General features: G+C 36.3%; 1 long non-coding RNA gene across 1 annotated transcript in view; it reads left to right on the top strand.

Moving 5' to 3' along the window:
- The window catches only part of LOC132345492 (uncharacterized), an 83800-nt gene extending 65103 nt beyond the window's left edge, over positions 1-18697 (top strand). Inside the window, exons 2-3 of the long non-coding RNA XR_009494850.1 lie at positions 13861-13958; positions 18028-18697. This is a non-coding gene — a long non-coding RNA (uncharacterized lncRNA). The remainder of the gene's footprint in view (positions 1-13860; positions 13959-18027) is intronic.
- The last annotated feature ends 1650 nt before the right edge of the window (positions 18698-20347 follow it).

Below are 20347 nucleotides of genomic sequence, written 5' to 3'. Positions count from 1 at the left end.
TAACTAAATGTAATGTGGTGTTTTAGGTGGGATCCTGGAGCAGAAAATGAATAATAGATTGAAATCCAAAGAAATCTAAATGAATTATAAACCCTAATATATCAATATTGGTTCATGAATTACATGAAATGTACCAGACAAATGTAGATGTTATTAATAGAGGGAGGTGAGTATGAAAGTATATGGGAAATCTATATACCCACTCAATTTTTCTGAAAGTCTAAAATGTCTCTACATCAAAAATGATTCTAGAAATTAAGTTTGTTAGTAAATTTTTAAAATGAAGGTGACATAAAAACATATTAACAAACATTTAAGCTAAAAGAAGTTACCACAGACTTGCACTATAAGACATATTAAAAGTAAGTTCTCAGGCAGAAGGATAATGAGACCAGAAGAATATATGAATCTACACAAAAAAAGAAAATATGTCTGAAAAGGAATAATATGTGAGTAAACATAAGTTTTTTCATTATTTTTAACCTCTTTAAGTGATTATCTAAGGCATAAATAATACCAAAGTATTGTGGAGCTTATAATATATGTAGAAATAAAATATATGACAAAAAGTAGCACAAAATGCGGGAGGGAGTAAATTGTACTCCATTTTAAGTTTCTTGTGCTTTAAATAGTTACGTAAAACAACTTGGCAGCAGACTATGATCAATTAAAGACATATATTTTAAAAATGATTGCAACTGATAAAATAAGTACAATAGATAAGTTAATATTGAAGAGAAAAAGAAATATTAAAAGAACTCAATGTTAAATAAGTCAGAAAGTAAAAATAAAAAAACAAAAAATAGATGGAACAAATATTTAAAAATGTGGAAGACAATAGATTATGTTAAGCACAAATTGTATAAACACTAAATTAAAAGGCAGATTAAAAATAAGATCTAATATTTGATATCTATGAAAAGATCAATGATAAATATAAAGACAAATTTTTAAAATTTGTTGCAAGTAGAAAAATGCACAAATGTACCTCCCAAATTCTAATCAAAAATAAATTGGAGTGGATTATTAATATCAGACAAGCTAGCCTTGAAAAAAAGTAAATATTACCTTATGTAAAAATAATGGGGAAAATTATCAAGAAATATCAAGAAAAAAATAACAAAAATATAACAGAAAACTGCATTTAAAATAAACAAATATTATGGAAATATAAAAATTATATTTATTATACATTCACAATTAGTGTTGGAAATTTTAACACTAAAAATTGACTTTTATTGAACTTCCACAGGTAACATTATATTAATTGTGGAAGACTGATTTTTCCCTATGATATGTCTGCCTTTACTACTTCTATTCAACATTGAACCAGAAGTTGAAGTAAAGAATGTAGGTAAGAAAAAGATACAAAATGTTCAAAAAATTTAAAAAACACTATTTTTTTTCAAAATAACATAATTTTCTAAACAGAAAAACACCAAAGCTACCAAAAAAATGTTTCAAGAAGAAAGGACTGACTTTATCAGGATCACAGGATACAAGGTCAAAAGCAACAAAAGCAATCATGTTTCTATATACTCACAGCCTGTAGTTGGAGACTGAAAAAGAAAATTTAATATCTTTTGTAGTAGCATCATAAAACATTATATATTTAGGAACAAATTTAACAAAATATGTGCAAAGCCTGTACATTACAAAGAATAAAACATTACTGAGAAAAATTTTAAAATTCATTGAGTGAAAAAATACACCATCCATGGGTCTGAAGACTAAATATTATCAAGACGTAAGTTTTTGCCAAATTGATCTAAGGTTCAAAGCAATCTCAATTCATATTACATCAGGTGTATTTTTGCTTTGTTTTTAGAAATTGAAGTGATCTTAAAATTTGCACAGAAAATTCAATTAAAAAAAAAAGATAATTCTCACTACTGGATGTCAAGATTTTAAGATGAATATACAGTGATACAGTGAGTAGAAAAGAAACTGTATGTGCTCATAATTAGCATAATTGTGAACACAAAAAATCACAGAGGGCAAAATATGCGCATGAAAATGACTTATTGTCATTAGTCATTGTGGAAAAAAACACAATGAGAGGAAATTCCCTGGTGGTCCAGGGCTTAGGACTTAGTACTTACACTGCCTGCCTTGGGCTGGTTTCAATCCCAGGTTGGATAACTAGGATCATAAGGCATATGTCATGGCAAACACACACACACAATGAGATATCACTACCTCCTACTGAAATAGTAGGAGGTAAAACCAAACTAAAGGAGGTAAAACTAAAAAGACTGATAATACTAAGAATTGATGTTGATGTGGAAAACTAAAATTCCTTATATACTGCTTGCAAAATGTAAAATAGTACAGGTATGCGTGTTGCTCAGTTGCATCTGACTTTTTGCAAGCCTATGGACGGTAGCCCTCCAAGCTTCTCTATCCAGGGGGTTTCCCAGGCAAGAATAATGGAGTGGGTTGCCATTTCCTTCACCAGGGATCTTCCCAACCTAGGATTCAAACCCATGTTTCATGGATTTCCTGCATTGGCAGGCAGATTCTCTACCACTGAGAAACCCCATAAAATAATATACCACTCTAGAAAATGCTTTGGCAATTTTTCATAAATGATATATAGATATAGATAGATATGGCTGCATAGACATAGATATAGATAAAGATATAGATAAAATACAGCTATTTTCCTTTTGGATTTTTACCAAAGAGAAACAAAAACATATGTTCATTTATAGGCATGTATGAAAACATCTAAAGCAATTTTATTTATCGTAGCCACACTTTAGAATAAATCAAATATACATCATTTACAAATGAATAAATAATTTGTAGTACATCCATATATTAAAATAGTATTTAGCAGTAAAAATGAACTTATGATAAATACAACAACATGGATGAATTTTAAAAGCATTTTGCATTGTGATAGGAAGATATAGACTATATGACTCTATTTATAGGTAATTTGGAAAAGATAAATATACAAGGATATGTAGTAAAAGAGTAGTCATCAGGTCTTGGAGCAGAGGGAGAAAAACAAAGGGACAAGAGAAAACATTATGAAGAAAATATTCTTTTTTTATCATTCTGATGGTTATATAACTGTCTAAGTCATCAAACTGTACCCTTAAAAGAGTAAAAGAATGAATTTTATTGTTAATTAGATACACATCAATAAACTCAACTTTTTAAAATTAACTAAAAATCCAGTAATAATGATCTTTGTCTCATTCATAACTTTATGCAGAAAAAGCCAGTTGTTTTATAGTTAGCTATAATGTTGATTCAGTTCAGTTGCTCAGTCATGTCCGACTCTTTGTGACCCCATGAATTGCATCACACCAGGCCTCCCTGTCCATCACCAACTCCCGGAGCTTACCCAAACTCATGTCCATCAAACAGGTGATGCCATCCAGCCATCTCATCCTCTGTCATCCCCTTCTCCTCCTGCCCCCAACCACTCCCAGCATCAGGGTGTTTTCCAATGAGTAAACTCTTCGCATGAGGTGGCCAAAGTATTGGAGTTTCAGCTTCAACATCAATCCTTTCAATGAACACCCAGAGCTGATCTCCTTTAGGATGGACTGGTTGGATCTCCTTGCAGTCCAAGGGACTCTTAAGAGTCTTCAACACCACAATTCAAAAGCATCAATTCTTCGGTGCTCAGCTTTCTTTGTAATCCAACTCTCACATCCATACATGACCACTGGAAAAACCATAGCCTTGATTAAATGGACCATTGTTGGCAAAGTAATGTCTCTGCTTTTGAATATGCTATCTAGGTTGGCCATACCTTTCCTTCCAAGGAGTAAGCGTCTTTTAATTTCATGGCTGCAGTCACCATCTGTAGTGATTTTGGAGCCGAGAAAAATAAAGTCTGACACTGTTTCCACTGTTTCCCCTTCTATTTCCCATGAAATAATGGGACCAGATGCCATAATCTTAGTTTTCTGAATGTTGAGCTTTAAGCCAACATTAAAATTTATTTTGTGAATATTCTTATTTGCTGTTCATGATCTACTTTTTTGTTATATTCAATACTGATTTGGAACTTGGAAATCTTGTTTTCATTACATATTTTCCTCCAGGTTAACCTTAAAATATTTGAGAAAAATATTGGACATTTAAAAAATCACAAATGCTACAATGATACATATCTTATTTGTAATTCTTCTATATAGGAGGCTTGTTTCTTCTCTCCATTTATTTATATATTAAAAAATTCATTTATACCCATGTGTACTCACAGATATTTATTTTATAGTACAATATTACTTTATCTTCCTTTTTTATATTGTTGTCACTTTAGTCATTGGGAGTTCTTTCAACATCTCTTGTGTCCTTTGACATGGTCCCATCATAATAGTTTTTTAAATTTATTTATATGTAATCAAGAAGAATTGCTTTACCCTGTTGTGTTGCATAATAGGGTTTTTTTTCTTAGCATTTCCTTATCTCTGGCACTACAAAATACGTTAGGCTAATCTTTTGTATTTCTTGCCCCAATCCTTGAATCAGCCATTTCTCCAAGGAACCCTACATTCTTTTATTGAAAAATAATATTCAGGATCTAAGACCTAGATACCAGATATACATGTTGCTTCTAGGCTGTCTCAGCAGACAGAACAAGGAAATATATACATATGAATAATAACCAGCATATGTACACATATCTGTAAATATTTCTATGTTAGTATCTGTGTATATATTAAGCTAAACATGAGTTCATGGTGATGTTGTCTAATCCATTACAACATACTTATCTGTAAATTCTCACTTTCCACTTGGCTCTCACCATTTACCATCCATGTACTTAATTTTTCAATTCCTATATACATGTGTAGCAGTGTGATCATTTTTAACTAATAGCCTTGTAGGAAGCAACATTATCAACTAAATTACAGTAATTTTGTACTGTTTTTGACTTTAGTTTTACAGATTCTACTAATTTCCAAAGTTACTTAGATCAGCACATTTTCTCTCATCTCCTTCAATGTGGTTGTTTCCCACATTTTTAATACAGTCATATTGTTTTGTCATAATCTGCATTCCATCCTGGGATTTTCCCAACCGTGTAAATGACTTTTTATTTGCATACATCATGTGGATTACCTTAAGTAAGTCGACCATAACTCCCTACATCTGGACAATGTGCTGTACATAGTAACTCCCTTTCAAATAATATAGTATAAATGAAGGGAAGAAAAAGCCTTTACAGTGGAGAAACCTGACAAACACTATCTTAGCTAGGTGACCAAAGTTAACATCAACAGTCACAAGTCCTGATGATAGAATGTTCCCTTGACATGAGGCAATGAAAATGGTACTCTACTTCTGTGGTCTTCCCCCCAAAGCCCACAACCCTAATCTAGTCATGAAAGGAGCATCAGACAAGTCCCTTTGAAGGGTTTTGTACAAAATATGTAACCAGTACTGCTCAAAACTGTCAGGGTCTTCAAAACCAAGGAAAACCATACAAACTATCCCAGTCAAGAGGATTCTAAGGAAACAGGATAAACAAATGTCATATAGTACCAAAATGGGATCTTAGAACCAAAAAAGAAAAAAAAAGTATATTAGTTAAAACCCAAGGAAATTTGAATAAAGAGTGGAACTTAATGATAATACATAATATTGGTTCACGAATTGTAAAATGCACCATTAAATGTAATAAATGTAAGATGCTGATAACATAGGAAACCAAGCAGATTCTATGGAAATCCTCTGTACTATCTTTACAGTTTTTCTGTAGGTATATAAACTGTTCTAGAAAAGAGAGATTGTTTTTTAAAAATAACGTATCTCTAATCACTATTCCTTGATAATGTAAACAAAATTACTTTTTTTATTATCTTCTTTTCCTAGATTATGATTATTATTTAACATTTTACTGTATCCAAATAACTTCTTTCAAGAATGTTACAATTTAAAATCCATATTAAAGTGGCCATTTTGGAAACTTTCATTGGTTTACTGCTCACAACTATTTAGCTAATAGTATGTCTTGAGAAAGTTGGTCCATATGTCAGTAGGAGTACATTTGGGTAGTGTTTATTTTCTGAGTCCTTTATATATTTTCCAATTATTTTTATTCTCCAACAGCAACAAACTTTTCTGCTTAAGCATTAATATTTCTTTAATCATTTTAGTGTGAATCTGGAGTGGGATAAAATAGGTTATAGATGTATTTACGCAATTATTTTTATCCAGGGATTCTGATCGAAGTGCTGAAGAATCAATAGAAGACAGGCAGACACTTTGGGAACTAAGGACATGTAAAGTGCAGCAAGCAGTCTGACCAAAATTCAGTAGGGTGCTTAGAAGGAAAAAATCAATAAGTCCTCAGGGAAGAATATTAATCACAAAAAGCATTGTGTTGTAATCCAGACTTTTTAGTACTTATTCTGGCAATAACTTAGATGGTAAATTGGAGGAAAGCTAGACAAGAGGAAACAATTCCAGGTAGAAAATCATTGTGGTATCTCAGGTAAGAACTTATGAAAAACTAAGCTAAGGCAATAATGGTGGGTCTTGATATAAAAAGAAAGTCATAGTATATTTCCCAAACACCATTGCTTGCATATCCTTTTCATGATTTTCCCTGTATTAGTATAGTGATACATTATTATTTCATATTTTCCTCTAAATTGCTATTGTTGTTATTGAGTCACTTAATAGTGTCCGACTCTTTGTGACCCCATGGACTGCAGCACTCCAGGCTTCCCTGTCCTTCACTATCTCCCAGAGCTTGCTCAAAGTCATGTCCATTGAGCCAGTGATGCCATCCAACCATCCAGTCCTCTGTCATCCCCTTCTCTTCCTGCCTTCAATCTTTCCCAGAATCAGGGTCTTGTCCAGTGAGCTGGCTTTTTGCATCAGGTAGCCAAAGTATTGGAGCTTCAGCATCAGTCCTTCCAATAAATATTTAAGATTGATTTCCTTTAGGATTGGCTGGTTTGATCTCCTTGCAGTCCAAGGGACTCTCAAGAGTCTTCTCCAATACCACAGTTCAAAAGCATCAGTTCTTCAGCACCCAGTCTTCTTTATGGTCCAAATCTCACATCCATACATGACTACTGGAAAAACCACAGATTTGACTAAACAGACCTTTGTCAGCAAAAAAAAAAAAAAAGTCTCTGTTTTTTAATATACCATCTAGGTTTGTCATAGCTTTTCTTCCAAGGAGTAAGCGTCTTTTAATTTCATGGCTGCACTCACCATCTGTAGTTATTTTGGAGCCCAAGAAAATAAAGTGTGTCACTGTTTCCATTGTTTCCCCATCTATTTGCCATGAAGTGATGGGACCAGATGCCTTGATCTTAGTTTTCTGAATGTTGAGTTTTAAGTCAGCTTTTTCTCTGTCCTCTTTCACCTTCATCAAGAGGCTCTTTCATTACTCTACGCTTTCTGCCATAAGTCCTTAAAATCGACTATCATTCAAATACATTTTGATTAAAAACATATCAATCCCTCAAGTGTAAAATGAGAATAATTTATCATAAATATAATTTAAACATAAAATTGGCAAAGTCAACTCTCTCAAAATCTAACTTATCAAAGTTTTCTGAAACATCTCTATTTGTTAAAATAGGAGTTTCTGAAGTACTATAGAAGCACTAATGACATATTAAGTCTGAAAAAGAAACTTTCTCCTTGATGTAATTTGAAGGATTTGAATTTTAAAAAATGAAAATTGTGTAATTAAATGTAATTTCATTATGTAATTTAATGGTATCTATTGCTATGGTTGTATCCGATCAGATCAGATCAGTCGCTCAGTCGTGTCCGACTCTTTGCGACCCCGTGAATCGCAGCACGCCAGGCCTCCCTGTCCATCACCAACTCCCGGAGTTCACCCAGACTCACATCCATCAAGTCAGTGATGCCATCCAGCCATCTCATCCTCTGTCGTCCCCTTCTCCTCTTGCCTCCATTCCCTCCCAGCATCAGAGTCTTTTCCAATGAGTCAACTCTTCACGTGAGGTGGCCAAAGTACTGGAGTTTCAGCTTTAGCATTATTCCTTCCAGAGAAATCCCAGGGCTGATCTTCTTCAGAATGGACTGGTTGGATCTCCTTGCAGTCCAAGAGACTCTCAAGAGTCTTCTCCAACACCATAGTTCAAAAGCATCAATTCTTCAGCGCTCAGCCTTCTTCACAGTCCAACTCTCACATCCATACATGACTAGCAGCTAAAATTATCTAGTAAATAATAATAGTGTTGTCACTTATGGAAAAAATCTGCCTCCAATGCAGGAGACCTAGTTTTGATTCCTAGGTTGGGAAGATCTTCAGGAGAAGGGAATGGCAATCCACTCCAGTATTGTTGCCCGGAGAATTCAACGGACAGAGGAGCCTTGCGGGCTACAGTCTGTGAGGTCGCAGCGAGTCTGATATGACTGAGTGACTCACACTACTACTTGAAAATGTTAGTTGAAACTTTGTGATTTAGATTGGGAAGGAACAAAAACTCAGGAGAAAAAAAATCTGAAGGATACCCACACTAAGCGTGAAAGAAACAAGAGCAACCAAAGCACTAAGAAGAGACTCAAGAGATGAAGGTGTTCCATAAACTGGGAGGGAGAATTTTGGTGGGTTTAAATTTCTAGACCTGACAGATATATACAAAGAGAACGCTAGATAGTTCATGCAAATGATTAGTCAGTGTAAGTGGACTGCAACTGGAGGTAGGTCATTGGATGTTTCACCCACACACATATGATGTTCACCTATACACACATGAAGTAATCTGGCATCCAGTAGTCATTGAGGGTTGAATTGTGTGTTCCCAAAATTCATCTTGAAGTCCTAATCCTCCAGTACCTCAGAACGTGAACCATTTAGAGACTGAGTCTTTACAGAAATGAAAATGCAGTTATTAGGACAGGCCTTCATCCAATATAAATGATGGAATATTTTTCAATATTTCACAATATGGAAAAAGTGAAACTTAATATACATGGGAAAGATGATGTGAAAAGACATCATAGGGAAATGCCATCCATCTATAAGCTAAGGAGAGTGGCCTAGGATAGATCATTTTTTTATGACTCTCAAAAGGAACCAAATCTGCAATACCCTAATTTTAGACTTCTAACCTCCAGAGCTATGAGACAAGCAATTTTGTTGTTTTAAGTTATTCAATCTATGGTGCTTTGTAATGGCAGCCCTAGAAAATACAAATCTAGCCCGTGTTCATGCTCAGTCGCTCACTCGTGGCTAACTCTTTGCAACCCCATGGACTTTAGCCCGAATACATTTGCTGAAAAGGATGTTGATGAATGGAAAGTGGTTGGGCTTCTTGTTTTTCCTACTTTTTTTTTTTTTTAATCAGCATGAAATGGGCTTTTGAAAGAACATAGTTATAAGATCCAAGAGAGAGAGGATAGGTAGAGGGAGCTGGCTTTCTCTGCCCTAGAAAGCTGACACTACACCTTCAAGAAGCGCAGAGTAAGGCTGGATGGGGTGGTCCTTATTGCTTTCTTATTGTTAATAGTGGGCTTACCTAGCGGCCCAGTAGTAAAGAAAAATCTGCGTGAAATGCAGGAGATGGGGGTTCAGTCCCAGGGGTTGGAAGATCCCCAGGAGAAGGAAATGGGAACCCACTCCACTGTTCTTGCCTGGAAAACCCCATGGACAGAGGAGCCTGGCAGGCTACAGTCCATGGAGTCACAAGAGCGAGACACAGCTTAGCAACTAAACTTCAACAACATCATTAAGGGTAAGAAATTTACCTCCCGGGGCTTTTTTTCTTTTAATCAATGTTCTCTCCGATATTGTAGCATCATAGAGGTGTAGAGACAGCCTGAAAGCTCTAGTATTAATATAATCTGCATTCATATTTTAATTTCCTTTGGTGAAGACTAATCCTTGGCAAATTAGCCGGCATTTTGCTTTTCAGAGGTGAAGTACCTCTCCATTGTGGGAGCCATTCCTTTCACATCTTTTTTCCTTGATGCATTTACTTGCTCAGTATCTAAGGCACTTACTACACAGAGATTCATGTTGGAAGGAATAAGTTTTTCATTGCACATGACACCTTGAATTGTAATACAGGAGCCTATGATACTCTGATGTGCACAGAACTTGAAATTTTAGCAAATCAGTCCACTGGGGGTTGGGATTTTTCTATACAGTCTAAAATATTTCTGTTCCTGGAAGACAGCAGGAGGAAGAAGTGCTTTTTGAACCAGAGTCAGGTGTAGTATGGCTTTTTTAATATATATAAAAGTGAATGCTGTGCAGACTGAGGTGGCTCCTTTTCCATCTGTCAGCACATTCTTTACAACCACGCATAAACCTTATTATCACACTCAGTGTGTTACTGCAAAAATTATCCTGGTCCTCAGAACAGTCTGTCTACAGCTTTGAGTGGAATTCAAACTTCGGTGCAGTTAATGTATAAACAAGCAACCTAGTAAACGAGAGGAAAGGCGATAGACATTTACCTTCCACAAAAAATTTGCTAGAGCGCCTTCATTTTGTCATATGTACAAGGGTAAATATTTTGCACTGAATAAAATATGGGCTGATGACACACATTTGGCCCTGATACAGTTTTCCCACTGGATTCACATATATTAACCTTTGATGAAAAGACAAGAAGAAAAAGGCATAAGAAGAATATGGCAAAATTTCAGAATTTTTTTTTTTTTTTTTGCATTAACCTTTGAGTTCTGACCTGGTGTAGTTGTATGTTTGGGGGTATATTTGGATAGAGACATTACTGCCATCCTGTTCATATTTATGGGCCTGACCTTTGTATTATAGTAGCCTGCTTTGAAGCACAGTTATTTTTAATTGCTTTATGTGTCCACAGAGACTGTTCTTTGCCTCTGTCAGTTATATACAGTACCCTGGCACATATGTTTGCTCAATGAATCTTTCAATGACTGAATATTTACAACCACATCTGAATACAAGAGGAGGAAATGCTACATTTTGGGATAGTGTGTGTGTTGTGTATTTGTGTGAAAATGTGTTTTATTGTCAACGTTGCCGTATACTTAATGAGGTGACAGGAAGAATTAAAAGTGACAGATTGTTTTGGCTTCACTGGGGCCATCTGAGATATAGTCTCCTATAACGCAGCTCAATAAAGCCAGCCTGTGTGAAGCCCTCAGTGTATGATTCATGGCTGCAGCAGGGCTACTCACAGAGGCTTAATGAGAGACAGGGGCTGGGCGGTAGGAGGCTGAAAATGCCATCAGAAGACAACGGCAAGCACTGTGTGCCAAAATCACACCTGAAATCTGCAGGAGTGCCATGATCACCAGTGTCCTAATAGCATTATTCTCTATGTGCTTGATTACGAGCTGGACAGACTGATTGCCGGAAATGCACAACTCAGGAGAACTCATTTGGAAAAGAGAGATGCACCTCCCTTCTTATCTGAAGATAGCATGTGTTCTGTGTTCTTTCAGTTGATGATTGGTTAGGCATGGCCTCAAGGTGCTAGTGGTAAAGAACCCGCCTGCCAATGCAGAAGACATTAGAGATGCGGGCTCGATCCCTAGTCAGGAAGATCCTGAAGAAGGGCACGGCAACCCACTCCAGTATTCTTGCCTGGAGAATCCCATGGACAGAGAAGCTTGGTGGGCTGTAGTCCACAGGGTCACAAAGAGTCGGACATGTTTGAAGGGATTTAACACACATATAGCATATTTTCTGTGTTCTTCTAGCAAATGGTCGGTTAGGTGCTCACAGAAGAGACAGGAGAAAACATGTTCATTCTAGTCTTAGCTCCTAAAGAAGGGATCACTGCATGCCATGCAGAGTTACAGGGGAAATGCCAAGTTTGGGTCAGGTAGCAGATGACAAGAGTAAGGGGAAAGATGAGGCAAAAAGCTTTATTGGAGTTTCCATGAAAAAGTCAAAACAGCAGAGTAAACAATTAGGATTTGGCTAGTTTGAATGGTTTTGTTGGGCTTTGGATTATAATGGTGGTCTCTAGCTGCCTGGTGTCTAACCCTGGGTTAATTCAGTCAGAGGAATATTGTTTTCTGGGATGTATGGGCCCATAGAGGAGGTTTGGCTCTGAAATAGTTAGTTTACATATCAAAGATATACTCCCAACTGAGTCCTTTGCTGTCTCTAAGCACTGGCTAGCCCCAGCGGGGACAGACTCTCCCCAGCCAAAAAGTTTTTTTAAGATGACAAAATATCATAATATACAAAAAATAAAATATACATATATACAATAGAGCATTGCTGTGAAGTTTCTTCTGCAAATGGCCTTCTGGATTGTGACAAACATATCTCAATATATCCGTTGATGGAGAAATCAGCTGTGACCCTGCTGCTGAAGATGTGGTCCCTGCAACAAGAGATTCTCTATCCCATGAGAGCTTATTAGGCAAGGAAATTCTCTGCCCCATTCTAGATGTCTAGAATCAGAATTTCTAGCTTCTGGAAGAGGAAGGGGAAGAGAATCTAAGTTTTAATAAGCATGCCAGATCGCCATTCTGCACATTGAAGCCATAGTCTTTAATAGCCCATACAAGTAATTATGAGAAATGAGAAAAGAAGAATAATTGTACTTATCAGAGAGTCAACTGCACCTAAGGTAAAACATCAGTTAACAAGTGCCAATTAAGTAGAATCCTAAAGACAATTTTAGTTCCTACCGCAGTGTGTATTAGCTTGGACCCTCAGGAAATCACATTCTGTCTAAGATTCAGCCTCCCAATGGGTAAAATAAGGAAGATAATAGTACCTAACTCTTGGAATTTATGAAAGTTAAAGGTAATGATTTTGTAAATATAATTTGCAAGCAGTGATGTGCAGACAAATATTAGTTGTACTTCATATTAAATAATCCTTATTGGGCATGCCATTTGAAGCAGATCACAATGAAACAAGTTTACAACAGGACTGAGATAATACCAGTTACCCTATATTTATTAGATTTTTATTGTGTGCCAGACACTAAATTAAGCATAGTATGTACATTATCCCATTTAATTCTCAAGACAACCATATTAAAGAGGTTATAAAACTGTACCACCACAATTTTTTAAAGAGAAAAGTAGATAAAATATGTTAAGTCATTTGTTATAGGATGTACAGAGTGCCAGGCCTATGATTCACACTCAGAGCTATCTGACTTCATGTGCTTTATTAACACCAACACAATTCCTTCTCTGGGAAAAGAAAACAATTTTCATTGTATTTTCTAGCACCATAACTTTATCTAAGTTTTGTTCTATAGTATCATGATTGCTGAGCAATAATGATGCCCATGAATTACAGTAAGATGCCTTAGAATTAAAAAAAAAATGTGGGTACAATTCTTTGAGTAGTAAAATAGAAAAAGAAAATGTATTATTAAAAACTGTAATAATATGTGAAGATGCTAAAAGGGGTTACTTTAAGACCTCACAATTAAATTAGTGTTGCTCTAAAGTATATTAATTATTCAAGTTCTCACTATCTTATATAAATAATATTATACAACACTTCTTATTGCTGGAGCCCTCAATCACCCCCAGCAACCATCGTGTCATTCCTGATACAGTATTTTGATCCACCCAATATATAGGTGCAAAATAAAAGGTCAAGAATGACCTAAACCAGAGACATTTCAGATGTCAAGAGCTTACCTATTCTTATAGCAGGTTCCCAGGGATTGACGGTATAAGCTGTTTCATGTTTGGTTTGATTTTTCACTGCCAGGGAAACAAGGGTTTGGAGTATCTAGAGTGAGTTTGGACTGCTGGATCCACGTAGCTTGTGCATCCCAGGGCTGACACTGCCTTCCTTCTTCCTCTCTCTCTTTTCCCTTGTGTGTATGTTGGGGAGTGGAGAGAGGATCTCTTTTTATCTTTTCCTGAAGGAGTCTGCCCAGGCATTGCTGATGAGTGTTTGTTTGTTTGTGTTTGTAGACTAGACAGTGAAAAAACAAAACAAAACTAAAGCAAGCAAAAGAAGAGAAGAGAAACAGAGCAACAGAAAGACACAATACCAGCTACTTTCTTAAAAGGTGAGTCATTGTGCCCTACAATAGTCTGAGTATTTTCCTTGCGCAGGGCAGAATAAAGTGCCCCAAACTGTCCTTTGCTCACATCCTGAAATGTGAAAAGGGTTGTCCTAGTTTCAGTCACTTGCTTTTATTCTTCTGCTCAAAGGGAGCTAATGAATCAAAAAAGAGAGGTCTAACAAGCACTGCTGTCTGGGTGAATTGTGTGGGAACTGGCATTCCCATCCTTAGTCCTGCTCTTCTCAGATTGTTTCTGAGCCTCAGTAAGCATTCTCTTGGTGAGACAGACTCTCCTGGATGACAGAACATCTTCTCCAAGTGCTCAGCCTTTCTCATCAAGTCCAGATGAACACCACTTAGTCCACTGACCAGGTTGATGGAACATAATATTAGGGAAGCCAAGAGTTATCGAAGGTATGAAATCACCTATCCTTGTAGAAACTGAGTGCAACCTTTCCATACCTGTGTTCTTTCTCTTGATTATCTTATAAGTTGGATACAGCATTCTGGGAGGTGACTTTATTATAAAATAGATATTTTAAAGCCCTAAGAACTAAGGAAATACATTTAATCTTTCTTAGTTTCACCTTCTAAATATGTTATTGGAGGAATAAAGCCTAATTAATGGAGAAGGGATTGTAAAGTTTAAGTTAGATGAAATGTTAAACTATTTCTTCTTTCTTTTGGCCAACAAACATTTAAGTTCTTACCATGTTCCAGTACTACACAAGACTTTTTACAATGAAAGCCTTAAAGAACTTATGGTTTACAACTGAAATAAAGATTCTAGAATTGAACTTTGCTTGAAATAATAATTATATCTTTAGCTTCACTTACCTTTAGTAAAATTTAGCCCTTTTTAAAATTAGGATTGTAGACAAAAACCACAGTAGTACTTTGTCACAATAAAGATGACAGACATCATATTAGAGTGGCAGAAGATATTCTGAAATATTGTTTTTACTCACCACTACTTCCAAAGTACAATAGTTAGTGGACTTACTGCTAGGCTTTCTCAATTTTTACTCCTTTTATAAAATATATTTTAAATGTATAGTATACTAGAGTACAGTTTGTTAATATTTTGGTAACTTTATATCATTATAACTTTTTTCTTTGTAATTAATTTTTTTGTCTTCTGAGTTTAAAAACATGACTATGAGAATGGGTCTCTGGGCTTCATCAAATCACCAAAGGGGTTCATGGTATGAAAGGATTAAGAATCCTGGCTCTAGAAAAATTGATGCTTAAATAAATCAACAATTCCAATGCATTATAACTAATTTATTGCAGTAGTACAGTTAACATCATGGTCTGAATAATGTCACAGTCTAGGTGAATGTATGTGTGTGTGTGTAATGGGGGTTTGGGGGAGAGCAGATTTAGGAGATTAGCTTTAGAAAATCTCAATGGCAAAAAAATGCTTTAGCTAAGCCTTAAAGAGGAGGTGAGAATTAGCCAGGCCAAATTGAAAGTCAAGTGAGGATAAGATACGAGGGAGAGAAGATGGACATTACACAGCAAGCAGGGGTGTGTGAGAAGGCTGGGTATACCTGGCAACATGTACATGCAACAGCACGGGCAATAAGGCCATGAAGGTCAACAGGGGTCAGGTCAGGGAAAGATCCAGATGCCTTGTGAAGGAGTCTGATAAATACCCTAGATGAGGTGCAGGACCATGCCAGCATTTTCAGCAGAAGGATGCTCTCAGCAGATTTGTGTTAGAAAGATCAATTTGAGTGTATTGTGAGGAAGAATACTGGGGTGTAGCAATTGTAGGGTTGGTGGGGGGCAGTCAAGGGAGGAAGAAGAGCTGTTAGGAGCCTTCAGTAGCAATTCAGGCAAGAAAAAACAGGGCCTGAAGCATTGCAGTGGCAGAGTATGAAAATTACTTTGTACATTGTAAAATATCAAGTGATGCTGAGAGAAGGCAAGAGGGAAAGAAAGAAGGAAGGAGAAAAGGAAGTAGAGAGGGAGGGAAACAGAAGGAAAACAGTCAGGGAGAGAAGGGAGACAGCGGAATTGAGTCTTCCACTAAGCAGACATTTGAAGTCAAAGTGTTTCATTAAACTACAATCACAACTGTTAGTCTGGCCTGAGGTGTGATAGGATTACCAGTACGCCAAGTCTCAGCCAATCAGACAGATGGCTGTTGATTGGTTCCACTGAAAACTAATCAGAACCCTTCTTCAGTGGTTCAATTGTTGTACAAATAGCCACAACCCAGGTGAGCTCAGTGAACAGAGCCTGTTGCCAAATACACATCCAAAAGGAAACGGGAAATGTGGCACAATTTCTTTTTTGACAATTCGCAGTAGCTAGGCTTGTTTACAAGTTTCCAGAGACTGACAGCCCACACATATACACACACACTTCTGGAATTTTGTATTTGAAGAACATAATATTGGCTGTATTTCATGGTAGATTCAAGGGAGTTGCAGGAACACATCTAAGGGTATATTCTGACTCAGAAGAAATAAATTAATACATGCCCATTCTAACACAGAAAATTTTAAGGGGAAAAAAGCTTTCTAAAAGCAATCATTCCAAGTGATATCTGAAGATGGCTTTAAGAGAACCAAACTTCTCACTGAGCTAAATTATGTCAATTCTTCAGTTCTTTTTCTTTCCTTTTCTTTCTTCTTTTATATTAATTATTGACGTCAAGAATCACCTATTAGACACCACTGAAGCTATTTTAAAGCATTTTGAGGTTATTGAAACTCGTTTTTTTACATGATTCTATTCCAAACAAATGACATTCTGCTTTCATCTGGATGAATTTCTGGGAATTGCATAATTGTCCAGAAGAGAACAAGTGTGATCTTGGAAAACACTCAAAGTCAAAGAGGCTAAGCAGGGAGTGTGTGGAGGGCACAGCTACCCACTCCAGTATTCTTGCTTGGAGAATCCCATGGACAGAGCAATCTGGTGGACTGCAGTCCATGGTGTCACACAGAGTTGGACACAACTGAAGCAACTTAGCATGTGTGCAAATGAAGTTACATATAATCTCAGAAGAGATCTTAAAAAACTCTCCCCATTCCACAATAAATGTTCTATTCAAAGTTGACAATTCAGCAGATCCGAATCCACTTATCAATGGGTTAGCTTCTTCCCTGGTGGCTCAGATGGTAAATCATCTTCCTACAATGCGGGAGGCCCAGGTTTGATCCCTGGGTTGGGAAGATACCCTAGAGAAGGAAATAGCAACCCACTCCAGTACTCTTGCCTGGAAAATCCCATGGACCCAGGATCCTGGTAGGCCACAGTCCATGGGGTTGCAAAGAGTCAGACACAACTGAGTGACTACTCTCTCACTTTCTTTAAATGGAAAAAAAAAAAGGAGAGAAAAGCAGATAATCCCAAATAAAACAGGAAAAGCAAAGGACACTCTTAGTGTAAAAGTTCACAAGAACAGTGACATCATAAAAACAGAATTAAATTTTTAAGAAGATGTCAACATAAGCTTTTTTAGGATAAAAGTTATATGAAGGGTGCTATTTCCTTAGTAAGTAGACTAACATTTAAATCTTTGTTTTAAACAATGTTGATGGTATTTCTGAGGATAAAGAATGATGCATTGTTGTTGCCAAGGTTTACAATTTAAAAATGAATGCAAGATCTACCCATGGAACCCTTGCCATTTTGAGGAATTAGGTTTGTGTGAACATCTGCCAGACCAACAGAAAGAAAAATTCTTTATTGTATTCAGTTTTTATAGAGGCAGAAGTATTTCAACACATTCCAAAAGCCCCTAATGATACTTCACCCAATTCAGCCTCCGGAAGCTTGGTACATAATTAATGAGGTAGTGAAAGTTCTCTAGAATTAGTTTTCATCTAAATAAAGGTGCCTGATGTTTATCTGCACCCTTTGTACTCATTGTTACCTTGAATATACCCAGCTTCCTGTCGGTACAGGGAACTATCGATTTGCTGACTAATCTTTTTATCTGATCATTATAGATTGTAACTCTGAGTCTATAACCTTTACACACACTGCTATTGTGGTTAAATAAAACGCAATACAAAATAATTAACATGTTCCCATATCGATATTTCTCTTCCAGGCAAGAGTGGAAGTGAGACTTCGATGTGACAACTGGACATTCGTAGTTTTAGAGAAAAATATAAACAGAAGATGAATATACAAAATTTACTTCCTTAATATAAATTACTCAGGAAGAAATAGTATGGAGCCTTGGGGAAATCAACAGCTTCTTCAATTGGATTGCTTCTGTCACTGTATGGACACAGTCTTGTTTGATGTCCTCCCACCATTTGTCTTGTATGGAGTCTTTTATCTAAATCCAAAGTAATGCAGTCATCAGGGCTGCAATTCAATAATGGCTCCACAGGAGCTGTCATCCACAGTTTGCTATTCATCTTGTAAAAGGCTTTGAGTTTTCAAAGTACCAACTAAGGTTGGCATTTCAATGCCGCAGACAGATCGCTTAAAGTTCCTTTGTGTTCACAAGAAAAGGAGTGAAATGGAGAATGGGGGTGATTAAATGGCCAACCTGCTACTCTACCTGACTACCTAGGGGTAACCCCACGCTACCCAAGGGAGCAAAGACATTAGGTGATCTGACCCTCACAGTAATGGGACATCATGATGAATGGGGAACTCACTGAGTGGTGTTTTGTTCACACTGAGCTCCACTGCTATAATTAAGAAGCAACAATTTATGGAAATTGAGACCAGAAAAAAGGGAAGTTTAAAAAAAAAAAGCATCAATGATGAGGAAGTTTATTTCTTAAAACATTTTCAGAATCAAAGCATCTTAGAATTTAAAACATCATTAATGGATTTAGAGATGGATAAACTTAAAGCTGAAGATGTGAATTAATGGGTCCAAGTTCTCACGTATGGTTATTCTTCTTTGTATGTGTTCAGAACTGGACTGTGATTACCATTACTGGGCCTGATTGTTGACTTCTTTGGCTGGAAGTATGGATATTTCCCTGTTCTATTCAGACTTATTTTCCTAGTTTTTCTAAGAGCATGATATATGTGCATTAGGAATGACTAGACAAAGAGAGCAGATGGCAAGAATTCCTGGAACTATGAAGTGATTAAGCCAAAAATACCTTTACCAGACCACTAACATTCAAATATTTGCTTGATGGTCCCTGAGTATAAAGGAGAGAGGAGACACTGAAGCCACCCAACTGTTGCACTAATTCTCTGTGATTCTGGCTTTCAGCTTGCACTTTGGGAATGAAGAGCTTAGAAGAGATAAGCTGTAACATAATAAAGAGTTCAGAGTAGTAATGAAAACCTAGATTCTAAGGCCAGTGCTGTCATTGTAATTAACTGTACAGTCTTAGGCAAGTCATTTGGTTTCTAGGTTTTAATTTCCCCAACTAGTGAGAGATTTAAAATAAAGGGTTTAAAAGTACTTTTCTTTCCAAACACACTATGATCCTGTGAATATAATGACTATATAGGTTTTGCACACATCATAGGCTCATGAAATGTCAACAATATTAATAACTATGTATCAAGTTCCTTCAGTTCGTTAAGAGCTGTGGTAGTAGCTGAGGATGGAATGGTTTGAAAAACGTGTTTTTTTTCCTGCTTTCATGGAACTTGCAGTCTAGAGAAAAAGACAGACATTTTATCAGTAATGGCCACAGCTGTACATTTACAGTCGTGATAAATGCTGAAATTGAAAAACGCAGGGTGCTATGAAATTGACCTGGTTGAAGAGATGGGGGAAAGCCTCCCTAAGGATGTAATAAATAAGCTGTAATCTGAAATCTGGTGAGGTGATCTTTTTTGCCATGATCAGTCTCACCTTTATCTTGAAAAGAATAAAGGATCATTGGAAGATTTTAAACAAGATATAGTATAATAGATCTACATTGGCTTCAAATTTTAGAAAGACTTATGTTGAAAATATAAAGAGTTGAAGGAGAGCAAAACTGGTGGCAACATTAATGTTCTTCATAAGATGAAATAAGAGAAACTAATTTTCAGCAGGAATATTAGAAGACACAATAGTGCTTAAATTTTGTGATGCCAAGAACTGAGGCAAGACACAGCTGTGTGTGATTGCCCCTTCAAATATAGCTCTGAGAGTTGTATCCTAAATTTAAAAGTATCATTTCCTTGTAATTTGTGACTACATAATGGAGTTTTCTATCAACTTACAAATGTTAGTTTAAAGAGATATACGTTGACTTTAAAGAAAACAAGATTTTTCAACCTCATTTTTCTCCTCATGTGACACTTAATGATGAAATACCATGAGATCAGGTGTTAATATCTGTGGGATTCTTAAATAATTCTAGTGAATTCCAAAGCTGAATCACTACTTTATAATGGTTGGGCTGAAATGATCATTCCATGAAATTTTGCCAGTCTGGCAGTATGGTCCATAATGC

Source organism: Bos taurus, chromosome 6 (assembly GCF_002263795.3).
Source record: "Bos taurus isolate L1 Dominette 01449 registration number 42190680 breed Hereford chromosome 6, ARS-UCD2.0, whole genome shotgun sequence".
NCBI classification, from domain to species: Eukaryota; Metazoa; Chordata; class Mammalia; order Artiodactyla; family Bovidae; genus Bos; species Bos taurus.
The sequence above is the reverse complement of the archived record's forward strand: the minus strand, read 5'-3'. Positions and strand labels throughout refer to the sequence as shown.